General features: G+C 41.6%; 1 protein-coding gene across 4 annotated transcripts in view; it reads left to right on the plus strand.

The window, feature by feature from the left end:
• pias1b (protein inhibitor of activated STAT, 1b) overlaps positions 1-12,844 on the plus strand; it is a 149,661-nt gene that overhangs the window by 74,833 nt on the left and 61,984 nt on the right. The window lies entirely within an intron of this gene.

A 12,844-nucleotide genomic window follows, 5' to 3' on the forward strand; every position in this document is an offset into this window, starting at 1 on the left:
TTCTTCAGTTACTATAGCATTCATAGCGGAAATAAAAGGTGTAATTTAGTTAAAATAATATTTTACTTCAAATTTAGGTCTGACATTTTATGAAAGACAGAACTGGTCTATTAAAATTGTTATTAAGAGTTTTAAATGTGTTTTTAATGAGTATTGATTGTATCTTTGCACAGCAGTTCTCCTAACTTCCGCCATGTGATTAAAAATAATGAATTTAATTCTACACCTATACTTCTATATTTATGTCAAAACATTATCAATTTCGAGTACTGTTTTAATTCTGATTTTTCTTATCATTGTTCAAGTGTTGAAATTGGCCGCCTTTTGTTGTGAAGGAAGCATTACACAACCTGAAGTACATCCACAACTATTTTTTTATGAATCTACGTTATGTTTCGAAGATTGCAGTGATTCATGTTGGAGGGAAACAGTATTTTACAGAACAGAACCATGGTCACGCAGTAGTTAGTGATGCTGTCTCAGTGCTCCAAGGATCCAGGCTTGATCCTGACCCTGGGTGCATTCTGTATGGAGTTCGCATGTTTGGGTTTCTTCCCACATACCAAAGATGTGCCCATAGATTGACCGGCTAGTATAAAATGTCCCTATGTGCAGATTAGTGAACAAAATACCCAAAAAAGAAGTTGAACAGTTTGTGAGAGAATAGATTGCAGTGCTTCAGAGGAAAAGTGAGCAGGACTAATGGGATTGCTCTGCTGGGAGCTGGCATGGGCCTGATGGGCTGAATGGCCTCCTGTGCTCTTTTATAACAATAAGTGAAGACATGACGACTTTGTGGGGTGGGGATAGATGCTGTGGAGGATTTACAATTGCACTGATCACGCTATGACCATATTGAATGCTCTTACCTGTACCCACTCAAACTAAACAGGACAAACTTGTCCCTCAAAGATTTGGCCTGGATTCGGTAGTTATAGGAACTAATACGTTAGCTTGACATTTATTCCCAGGTCTTGTATGATTTCATTTGGAAACTAAACTCTGCATTTTTTTCAAAAGCTCCTTAATAGTCGGGGAATGTTGTCCTTAAACAATTTTGGACATTTTTGTATTTTACTCAATGGATTGTAATACTTGAACAATCAGAGCTATGTGTTCAAATTTTCTTTTGGGTGGGTGTACAGTTGTGTTCTTTATAAAGGCTCCTTAGAATAAGGAGGTTTGTTGTATAAAACAGATTAAATCATTGACCTCTGGGTATTTAAATATAGTAGCCATTCGAACTCTTTCGTACCAAAATATTGAATTATTTCCATGTTCTGTTTTTATTACATCTCAAGTTTATGCAAGTTTGTATTTAACAAAAGATTAAATATTTTTGAAATTTATACTTGTTTGCTATGTGAAGAATATTATTCCTGTCCCTTCCCTGGGTTAGTTTAAAATAGAGTACATATTTATATTGCACTACCATACCTGTCAGAATATTGCGAAGACATTTTGGGATGCATCCATCTCGGATGAGAAAGTTCCATATTTAAACCCCTGGCTCTTTTTAAAGCCAACACACCAGAGTGGATCTGTCCAGTGTTTTACTGTTGATTTCTATCGCAAGAAGAAGATAATCCTGCTCGTGGATTGAGTTAGTGTTCATCACTCGGGCTGTGTTTAACAACCATCACCTTATTTACAAGATGTAATGAGCAAGAGGCCATTTTAAAAAAAACTCAGTAGGCACAGCCCTGGAGCACCAAACTGGAGTGTTCGTCTTCACAGAGTGATCTTTGCCATCAATGAGCTCGCCAGATGTCTCATTGACTTCATAGAATTAGTGAATGCCATATGACTCTTTGGCTCGTTCTAATCCAGAACTGACACACTACGGTAATTGGTGCATACGTCCCACCCTTGAAGCTCCAGACAAGATCAAGGAGCTCTACTTCAACCTTAAAACTCTGGTCCACATCCCAAGGGAAGATAAACTGACTCTCCCGTGTGATTTCAATGCCAGGATGAGAAGAATTGCAACCCTCCAGCAAGGTGGTATTGGAAAGGAAGGAATTGGAAGGCTAAGTCCAAAGGGATGGATGGTTCTTTTAAAACATAGAACTGTACATCACAGGAACAGGCCCTGTGGCTCACGATGTCTTTGCCGACCATGATGCCAATCCAAACTAATCCCATCTGCTTGCACATGGTCTTTATTCCTCCATTCCCTTTCTGTTTGTGTGCCTGTCTGAATGTCCCTTAAACGTTGCTATCATATCTGCTTCCATCACTTGTCCTGGTAGTGCTTTCAGGCACCTACCACTCTGTCAAGGAAGAAAAACCTTGCCTTGTAAATCTCATTTAAACATTTCCCCCTCTCACCTTAAAGCTATGCCCTCTATACTTCCATCAGGTTGCCCCTGAGCCTCTGATCCAAAGAAAAGTCCAAGCTTGTCAAACTTTATAGATAATACTCTAAGCCAGACAATATCCTAGTGAACCTCTTCTGCACTCTCTCCAAAGCCGCCACATCCTTCCTGTAATGTAGCGATCAGAACTGCACACAATATTTCAGATGTGGCCAAACCAAAGTTGTATACAGCTGCAACATGACTTCCCAAGTTATATACTCAGTGCCCTGCCTGATGAAGTTAAATATGCCATATGCTGCCTTGTACCACTCTACTTACTTGTGTTGTCACTTTCAGGGAGTTATGGACTTGTGCCTCAAGATCTTATTTTGACAATATTTGGAGCACGACCTCGATATCACTAGTACCATGTTTCTTTGGATAGACAAGTAAAAGATGTCAAGTTCACATCACTTCTGTCACAACTTCTGGGTTGATCACTGCTTAATCTGCTCTATTATCTCTCTTAACCTGGGCCCAAATCATTAGTGTCAACATAAGCATTGCTGCTAGATCTCAAGCACCCCACAAAGCTGTCATTTCTCAGGTAGAACTTCACAAACAACGTATCAACTCCCAACTTACTAGAGGCACAAAGTGTCCACAGCTTACAGGCTGCCCTGGACTCTGCCATAATTGGCATCTTCAAGAATGATCTGGGTTGGTTTGAGAATAACTAAAAGATTGAGGGGCTAATTAACCACAACCTAAGGTGTTGCTGGATCAGAAGCTCCAATTTCTTCAAAAGAGAAAATTGCTTTAAAGGCACCTGAAGATAGAGCTCAAGCTGGTCCCAGGTTTTCAGAAGAACAGATGGTGGAGGGAGCATGTGAGGCTCAGTGACTCATGGACAACCACAATATGCGTGGTTCTTCAGTGCTATAAAAGCTATCTCCAGGTCCAATAACCAAAGGTCCCACCACGTTGAGAACTAGGAACAGGAATGAATTCATCAAGGTTAGAGGTAGTCAAAGCATGCTAGAAAGAGCACTTCAAGTATATCAGCTTTGAGTGAACTTGACTCCACCCAATGCAACTTGTCCAGGCCAGCCTTGCTGCCTCTCTTGAGACGAGAAGGCCATATGCTGACTCAAAAATAACCCAGTCTTAAGATCAGATAATATCCCCAATGAAGTCCACAAATTTGGTGGTAAAGAGCTTCAGTTACAAATCCACAGCCTCATTGACAACATTTGGAAAGAGGAGCATATTCCAGGAGACTTCAGATGCCATAACTGACTATCTTCAAGAAAGGAGACAAACCTGACTGGTAACTACAGATGCTGCTGTCTGCCACGAGAAATGCCATTGCCAGGATCCTCCTCAGTCGCTTCCTTCCAATGGCTGAAAAGCTGCTCAATCGGTGTGGTTTCTGTCCATTCAAAGGTACAGTGGACATGACCTTCACTGCATGACAACTCTCAAAAAAAAAAGCAGAGAGTAGCACTGACCATTGTTTCTTTTTCAATTCCACTAAAGCCTTAGATTGCATGAATTTGGAGGGACTGTGGAACACCCTCAAATTCAGCTGCCAGAGATGTCTTTCTCCATCTTATGCTGCTCCACAACAGCACTGTGATATTTATGAACGGGGTTACCACAGATTCTTACTGAAGACTGGTGTCAAACAAGGTTGCATCATTGCCCCAGCACTTTCCTCAATCTTTCTCACCTCAGTGTTGTATCTCCACCAAACTTACTGTGGGAGTGGAGCTAATCTTCTGATTTAATGGGGAGTTATTCAGCTTGTAACAACTATGCTCTGGTACAAAGGTTACCAAACCACATTATTCAAGCTACAGTGTGCAGATGACAAATGCTTTTGTGTGGCCACAGAGGTGAACTCAAAGCTATTGCTTTCTCTGAAGCATTTAAGAGGATGGTCCCTGCACTCAATGTCTGCAAGACAAAGATCCTTTACCAACCTGTCCCTGTAGCATCACATTGCCCTCTGCTACAAAAAAAGCTTTTTGGGGGAGACCCTGGAAAATGTGGATCACTTCCCATAACTCAGGAGCCAGCTGTCAGTGAATGCAGGTATTGGTGAAATTTGCCATCACCATCCATGTGCCAGCCAAGCTTGTCAATTGAGGAAAAAGGTATTTGACAATCAAGACTTCAAACCTGGCACTAAAATCATCTACTGGGCAGCAGTGATCCCTGTCCTCCTCATGCTTCTAAAACCTAGACTACCTAGCTGGCATCTCAAGGCATTAAGAAAATACTGATGCTGTCTCTGTAAAACCATTCACAAGAAGGACAAGCTAATCAACCTAGCCACATCCCCAGTATTGAGTTAGATTCAATCAACTGCTGTGTTCAGGCCCCATCGCTGACTGCTCAAAGTGCAGCAGCATTGGGGATGGTATTGAGAATTAAGGCTGCCTGTTGGGAGCACCTGCCCCATCTGTGGAAGTATCTGGCCTCATTGGCCTCAATAGCCATCTGAGAACTCTCAAAACCAGACTGGAAGTAAGTTGTCCTCTATCCTGCAGCAGTGCCTAAAAAGGAAATTTAAATTTTTTTTGTGCCATTTGATGGAATAAATGGTGGTTTGTAGGCAATATTACCTCAGCCTTTCCAAAAGGAGGATTTTCTGCCAGAACTTTTATTTTCTAATGTCCTTGTCCCTTTTTGCCAGTTGCTATTGCAAGTGGTTTCCTGTCCTTCACTGAATCTTCCTTTTAAAAATGGCAGTATTAATCTCAAAAAAAAACTTGCCCTTGTAAGCTGTCATTTCCTCAAATTTCCTTTTGTTCTCCTTTCAGCAATTCTTTCAAACAACACTAATCATTTGTCTGCTCTTCCATGTCAACAATGTGTTGCAAACGATCCTTGGTGTAATATCTTTCCTTGGTCTTTTCTACAAAAGTTAATACCATTGACTGTACCCCATGTTCTAATGCTTTACTGTTTTGTAACATGGTGGTTCTGGTTTTGCTTAGTTTCAGTCTTTCTTACCTTGCCATTCTAATGAGGCCTGGCTTTCAGCTGCTTATGCTGTTAACTCCTGTGTGCCCCAAGCATTCATCCATCTATCCATTGGCAACATTAACTGAAGGCAAGGGGTTAGCTTCTAAATATGTAAGCTTATTCCTTCTTTTCTCAGCCCTCCTATCTTTGTTGTCAGGGCTGTTTGTCTAATATCCTTTGACTAGCTGCTTTAAAACATGACAAGGGGTTGTACTTTTCCCAAATCCCCATAGCAATGCCTTTGAGTTATTGCCAGTCACTTTCTCTGAGCCAACTGTTCCCATCCTCTGTTCACTATTTGATTCCAAACTTGCTTCCCAATTTGCTGCTCTCCTGTCCTTTTTTCCCCTCATTTTGAGGATCTGGACCAGCAAGACCTATATCAAGATCCCAGAAATGAATTTAAAAAGAAACTCATCCCATCTCTTGAGTACAATGAGTCCTGCTACCCATGTTTCAAATTTAAAATTCTCAACATGGATATTAAAATACGTTCATGATCTTTCTTCCCATTTCTAAGTGCTTCCAGAGTTAAAATTCCAAATACTCCATTCCTCTGAGTAGTATCATCTTTTTGCTTGCCTCCCACCAGCATTGGTGACTATCCCTTCCACTACCAAGGTTATGCGGCTTAATAGTTTTTAGCAGGGAATTTAACACCCATTTACAGTCATGTTGGTATTCTAAACTTGGATTGCATGTTTATAATCCTGGAAATTCATGGCCTGTAATGTTGAATACCAAACTGTAAAATGTTACTAAATAGAACAAATGCTGGAAAAACTCAATAGGTCGCGCAGCATCTGTGGGAAAGAATCAACATTTCAGGTCAAGAACATTTCATGAGTTTGTGAATATGGTTAAATTATTACTGCTGGCTGAGAAGTTGCATCATCAATTATCTAGTCAATGCATTATTTGAACATCGCAACCTATGTTCAAGATGCCTCACCATTGGCAGCCAGAGTTGCAGCAGCCAAAGCAGCAGAGGGGAGTAGCTAGCAGTTTTATAAAGTTGTTTTTTTTTCCCCCAGTTGGGAGCTAGTTTTTCTCCTGTTGCGGCAGCCAGAGCAGCAGAGGGGAGGAACTAGCAGTTTTGTTTTAAAGTTGTGTGATTGGCTAAGTGTGTGGCAATTCGGTCAATGAAAGGAAGGTAGGGTGTAGGGTAAGGTCGAGCAGCCATTGTGAGAGTGGGCCAGTGTAGGAGTGGATATCTGAGGCTTTGGCTCGAGGCTTTGGCGAGGAGGCACAGGTGAGTAGCAGGTAAGGTTTTTTATAGTAGTTAAATAAAAAGACACCAAATTATAACTAATTAAATAAAGTAGGGATGGAGGATCAGGTGATGTGTTGTAGCAACATGATGTGGGAGCTGGTGGACCCCATTGTGGTTCCTGGTGACTACAACTGCAGCAAGTGTTGGTTGCTTGAGGAACTCAGACTCAAACCAATATCTGGAATCTGAGCTGCAAACACTGTGATGCATCAGGGAGGGGGAGAGTTACCTGAATGCTGTGTTTCAGGAGGCAGTCACACCCATTAGATTAACTACAAATTCGGTCTGTGGTCAGGGACAAGGGGGTGTGACTGTGAGCGAGGCAGGTAGGGGGATTCAAGAGGTAGTGCTGGAGGAGCCTCAGTGCTTGAGCTTGTTCAACAGGTCTGAGATTCTTGCTCCCTGTGTGGATGAGAGCGGGGGTCATAGGAAAGATGAGGAACCGAACCGTGGCACATGGTTCAGCGAGCCATTAAAGAAAGGGCACAGAAGAGAAATATAGTTGTGATTGAGGATAGTATAGTCAGGGGAATAGACAATTCTCTGTCACAAGGATTGACAGACCTGAAGACTGTGTTGCCTGCCTGGTGTCCAGGTTTGGGACATCTCATCTGACCTGCAGTAGAATTTGGAATGGGAGGGGGAAAGATCCAGTTGTCGTGGTCCATGTGGGTACCAATGATGTAGGTAGAAAAAGAAAAGGTTCTGCTGAGGGAATTTGATCAGCTAGGGACTAAATTAAAAAGCAGAACCAAATAGGTAAAAATCTCTGGATTGCTACGTGAGCCATGTGCAAATTGGCACAGGGTAAATAAAATCAGTTAAATGCGTGGCTCAAAGATTGGTGTAGGAGAAGTGGGTTTGAATTCGTGGGACATTGGCACCAGTATTGGGGAAGGAGGGAGCTGTTCCAATGGGACGGGCTCCACCTGAACCACGCTGGCACCAGGGTCCTGGTGAATCGCATAAATAGGGCTGTAGACAGGGCTTTAAACTAAATAATAAGGGGGTGGGTTCAACAGTTTGGAAAAGTATAGATAAAGTAAAAGGGAAGGAGAAGTGACTCAAGCTTCCAGAATAAAGAATAGGACTAAGTTTAGAAAGGGATAAGAATTTACCTTCAGGCAACATAGAGACAAATTTGAAAAGAAGGTTGGTGAATAAAGGACTGAAGGTGTTATATTTGAATGCACACAGTATACGAAATAAGGTAGATGAGCTCATAGCACAGTTAGAAATTGGCAGATATGACGTGGGCATCACAGAGTCATGATTGAAAGAAGATTACAGCTGGGAGCTCAACATCCAAGGATGCACATCCTATCGAAAAGACATGCAGGTGGGCAGACGGGGTGGGGTGTCTCTGTTGGTAAAATATGAAATCAAATCCTTAGCAAGAAGTGACAGAGGATCAGAAGATGTAGAATCCTTGTGGGTAGACTTAAGAAACTGCAAAGGTAAAAAGATACGAATTATATACAGGCCTGCGAATAGTAGCCAGGATGTGGGGTACAAATTACAACAGGAGATAGAAAAGGCATGTAAATAGGGCAATGTTACGGTGGTCAGGGGGGATTTCAATATGCAGATAGATTGGGAAAATCAGGTTGGTACTGGATTCCAAGAAAAGGAATTTGCAGAATACCTACGAGATGGCTTTTTAGAGCAGCTTGTGGTCGAGCCCACTAAGGAAAAGGCAATTCTGGATTTGGTGTTGTGCAATGAACCAGATTTGATTAGAGACCTTAAGGTAAAGGAACCCTTAGGAGGCAGTGATTATAATATAATAGAATTCACCCTGCCGTTTGAGAGGGAGAAGCTAAAATCGGCTGTATCGTTATTACAGTTGAGTAAAGGTAACTACAGAGGCATGAGAGAGGAGCTGGCCAAAGGTGATTGGAAGGGGACCCCAACAGGGATAACAGTGGAGCAGCAATGGCAGGAGTTACTCGGAGTAATTCAGAAGAGACAGGATCAGTTCATCCCAAAGGAGAAGAAGCATCCTAAAGGGAGGATGAGGCAACCACAGCTGACGAGGGAAGTCAAAGACAAAAAAGCAAAAGGGCATACAATATTGCAAAAATTAGTGGGAAGCTAGAGGATTGGAAAGCTTTTTTTAAAAAAAAAACCAACAGAAGGCATCTAAAAAAGCAATAAGGGGAGAAAATATGAAAGTAAGCTAGCCAATAATGTAAAAGAGGATACCAAAAGTGTTTTCAGATATATAAAGAGTAAAAGAGAATAGAGAGTGAACATCGGACCACTGGAGAGGTAGTAATGGGAACAAAGAAATGGCAGACAAACTGATTAAGTATTTTTGCATCATTCTTCACTGTGGAAGACACCAGCAAATGCCAGAAATTCAAGAGAGTCGGGGGGCAGAAGTGAGTGTAGTCACTATTACTAAGGAGGTTCTTGGGAAATTTAAAGGTCTGAAGGTAGATAAGTCACCTGCAAAGAATGGAAAGCTGAAGAGATTGTGGAGGCATTGGTAGTGATTGTTCAAGAATCTCTAGAGTCAGGAATGGTTCCAGAGGACTGGAAAATTGCAAATGTCACTCCAATCTTTAAGAAGGGAGGGAGGCAAGAGACAGGAAATTATAGACTGGTTAGCCTGACATCAGTGGTTGGCAACATGCTAGCGTCCATTATTAAGGATGCGGGTTCGGGGTACTTGAGAACTCGTGGTAAAATAGGCCGAAGTCAGCATGGTTCCCTTAAGGGGAGATCTTGCCTGACAAATCTGTTGGAATTCTTTGAAGAAATAACAGGCAGGGTAGACAAAGGAGAGTCAGTGGATGTTTACTTAGATTTTCAGAAGGCCTTTGATAAGGTGCCGCACATGAGGCTGCTGAACAAAATAGGAGCCTCTGGTATTACAGGAAAGGTACCAGCATGGATAGAAGATTGGATGACTGGAAGGCAAAGAATGGGAATAAAGGGGGCCTTTTCTGATTGGCTGCCGGTAACTAGTGTTGTTCTGCAGGGGTCAGTGAGTCCGTTACTCTTCACGTTATATGTTAATGATCTGGACGATGGAATTGAGGGGTTTGTGGCCAAGTTTGTGGATGATAGAGATAGGTGGAGAGGCAGGTAGTGTTGAGGAAGCAGGGTCTGCAGAAGAACTTGGACAGGTTGGGAGAACGGGCAAAGAAGTGGCAGATGGAATACAGCGCAAGGAAGTGTACGGTCATGCACTTTGGTGGAAGGAATAAAGGCATAGACTATTTTGTGAACGGGGAGTGAATGCAGAAATCAGAGGTGCAAAGGGGCTTGGGAGTCCTAGTGCAGGATTCCCTGAAGGTGAACTTGCAGGTAGAGTCAGTAGTAAGGAAGACAAATGCAATGTGAGCATTCATTTCGAGAGGACTGGAATATAAAAGCAAGAATGTGATGCTAAGGCTTTGTAAGGCATTGGTCAGACCATATTTGGAGTATTCTGAGCATTTTTGAGCCCCATATCTAAAGAAGGATGTGCTGGCATTGGAGATGGTCCAGAGGAGGTTTACATGTATGGTCCCAGGAATTAAAGGGTTGATGTATAAGGCTTTGGGCCTGTTCTGGCTGGAGTTTAGGAGGAGGGGGAATCTCATTGAAACCCACTAAATATTGAAAGACCTGGATTGAGAGGATGTTTCCAGTAGTGGGAGAGTCTAGGACCAGAGGGCACAGCCTCAGAACAGATGTTCCTTTGGAACAGATGAGGAGGAATTTCTTGAGCCAGAGGGTGGTGTATCTGTGGAATTCATTGCCACAGATGGCTGTGGAGGCCAAGTCATTGGGTATATTTAAAGCGGAGTTTGCTAGGTTCTTGATTAGTAAGGGTGTCAAAGATTGAGGAGAAGGCAGGAGAATAGGGTTGAGAGGGAAAAATAAATCAGCCATGATCGAATGGCGGAGCAGACTCGAAGGGCCGAATGGCCTAATTCTGCTTCCATGCCTTATGGTCTTGGCTTTTGTCATGGCTAACTGTGTATCTAACTATGTAGTGTTTTATTATACACAGTTCCAGTGAGTTTCTTCTTTGCCAACATTTTGAGTGTGGAGCACATCACACATGGCATAAATGTTTTGCTGCTTAATCATTAATGCCACAAAGTTATTGTTTCTGTTGTTCAAATCCTTCCCATTGATACCTGATTAAGTTGCACAATTATCCGTTCTCCTTCTGTGTATTTCTGAGTTGGCTGGATATTGTTCTCTGTATGTCAGTTGTCTCACGTCAACTGTATACAAGTTTGTAATCTTTTGTGGTCATGAACATCACTGAGGTTTCATTATAATGTTAGAAAATGTGAAACTGAATGTTGGCTTTTTTTTTGAAATGCATTTTTCCTACTTGTGCGTCTTCATCCTGCCCCCTGCCATAACTCTTTCAAATCAGCATGACCAGTGTTGAGATTCCTGTTTTTTTTAATTCGTTTCCTTAATTTTCACAATCTTGAGTCTTGATCAATGTTTTCAAATTGGTGTTTTTAACTGTGTCACGAACCAGCAACAAAAGAAACACACTGAGCATGATTCAGTGTTAAAAACTATTTTATTAATTACTACTTATGATAATACGTAAAATAAAAGTAAAAATGTTAGTATGTTAGAATTCAAAAATGTTAAACCTCGAACGTTAACCCCAAAACTAAACTCGTCGTGTGTGTGTGTGACAAAGTCCAAAACTCCCAGTTCTGGAATGGTTCTTAAAGTTCAGTTCCGCAAGTCATAAGGTGAAACATGAGCAAGGGCTTCTTCAACAACCACCGTTGTCTGAAGATAAGACGTAGACGTAGAGAAACAGAGAGAGAGTACATATGAAATCCAAATGTTCCACGATGGAACCCAAACGACACTTCAGTGTTTACTCGGTAGTGACTTCCTCACCCCGAAAAGCATCCGAATCGTGGTCGTCCACACAAATACCTGTTTCCTTCTACAGGTCAGCAACAAAGTGAACTCCACCGGATTACTTCCAACTTCCATACATGGATTTCAGTGGCAAACACGGTTATTGTTTCTCATCCATCGATAGAGAAAACAAGCAGGCTGGTGTCTCTCTCCCTTCTCTCTCTCTCTCTCTCTCCTTCTTACTTCTTCAACAACGTCATTACGTCCTTTATCTTCTATTGTCGTAAGCACGCCCCACACACACATACACACACACTCTCTATCTTAAAGGGACTTTCACTGAGTCTCTAACACCTCCCACCTAAAAAAAAATTTTCCCCAAGGAAATTTTAACCGCGCATACAGTTAGTAATTTTAATAATTAGCATGCTACACAACTACAGATTATCAGATTAATACAGATACATGTTTCCCATTTAACATCGGGAAAGACAATCAGCAATCACATTATCTTTGCCTTTAATGTGAGTTATCATGAGATCAAACTCTTGCAAAATTAAACTCCAGTTTAACAGCCTTCTGTTCTTGTTTTTGACTCGGCTCAGAAACACCAATGGGTTATGATCGGTATATACAGTCAATGGTTTCTGAGCGGTGCAAACATATACACTGAAATGTTGCAAGGCTAAAACAAGCGACAGTAATTCTTTCTCTATGGTGGAATAATTCTTTTGATGCTCATTAAATTTCTTTGAAAAGTAAGCTACAGGATGGTCAATATCATCAAGGTCACCCTTCTGCAACAACACAGCTCCTGCAGCTTCATCACTGGCATCTACTGCTAATGAAAATGGCTTTTCAAAGTCAGGTGTTTTGAGCACAGGATGGTAGCATAAAATGGCTTTCAGCTTCTCAAATGCTGCTTGACTACAATCTGTCCAAACAAACTTTACTCCCTTCTTCAGAAGATTAGTTAGGGGAAGAGCAATATCAGCAAAACTTTTACAAAATTTTCGATAATGTCCAACCATTCCCAAAAATCTTCTAACAGTCCTCGTACCTGTGGGAATAGGGAACTCAGATATTGCTTGAACTTTTGCCTGAACAGGAGCTTGCTTGCCTTGACCTACAACATAACCAAGATACGTCACAGTGGCATGGCCAAATTCACTTTTAGCCAAGTTAACTGTAAGGTTAGCCTTGGAAAGTCTTTCAAACAACCTTTTTAATGCAGAGATGTGATCTTCCCAAGTATCATTCCCAGTCACTAAGTCGTCAATGTAGGCATCTGTATGTTTTAACCCATGAATCACTGAATTAATCATTCTTTGAAATGTTGCCGGAGCATTTTTCATTCCAAATGGCAAAACATTGTATTCATACAATCCAGAAGGGGTTA

The sequence above is a fragment of the Pristis pectinata genome, chromosome 28 (assembly GCF_009764475.1).
Source record: "Pristis pectinata isolate sPriPec2 chromosome 28, sPriPec2.1.pri, whole genome shotgun sequence".
Taxonomy (NCBI): Eukaryota; Metazoa; Chordata; class Chondrichthyes; order Rhinopristiformes; family Pristidae; genus Pristis; species Pristis pectinata.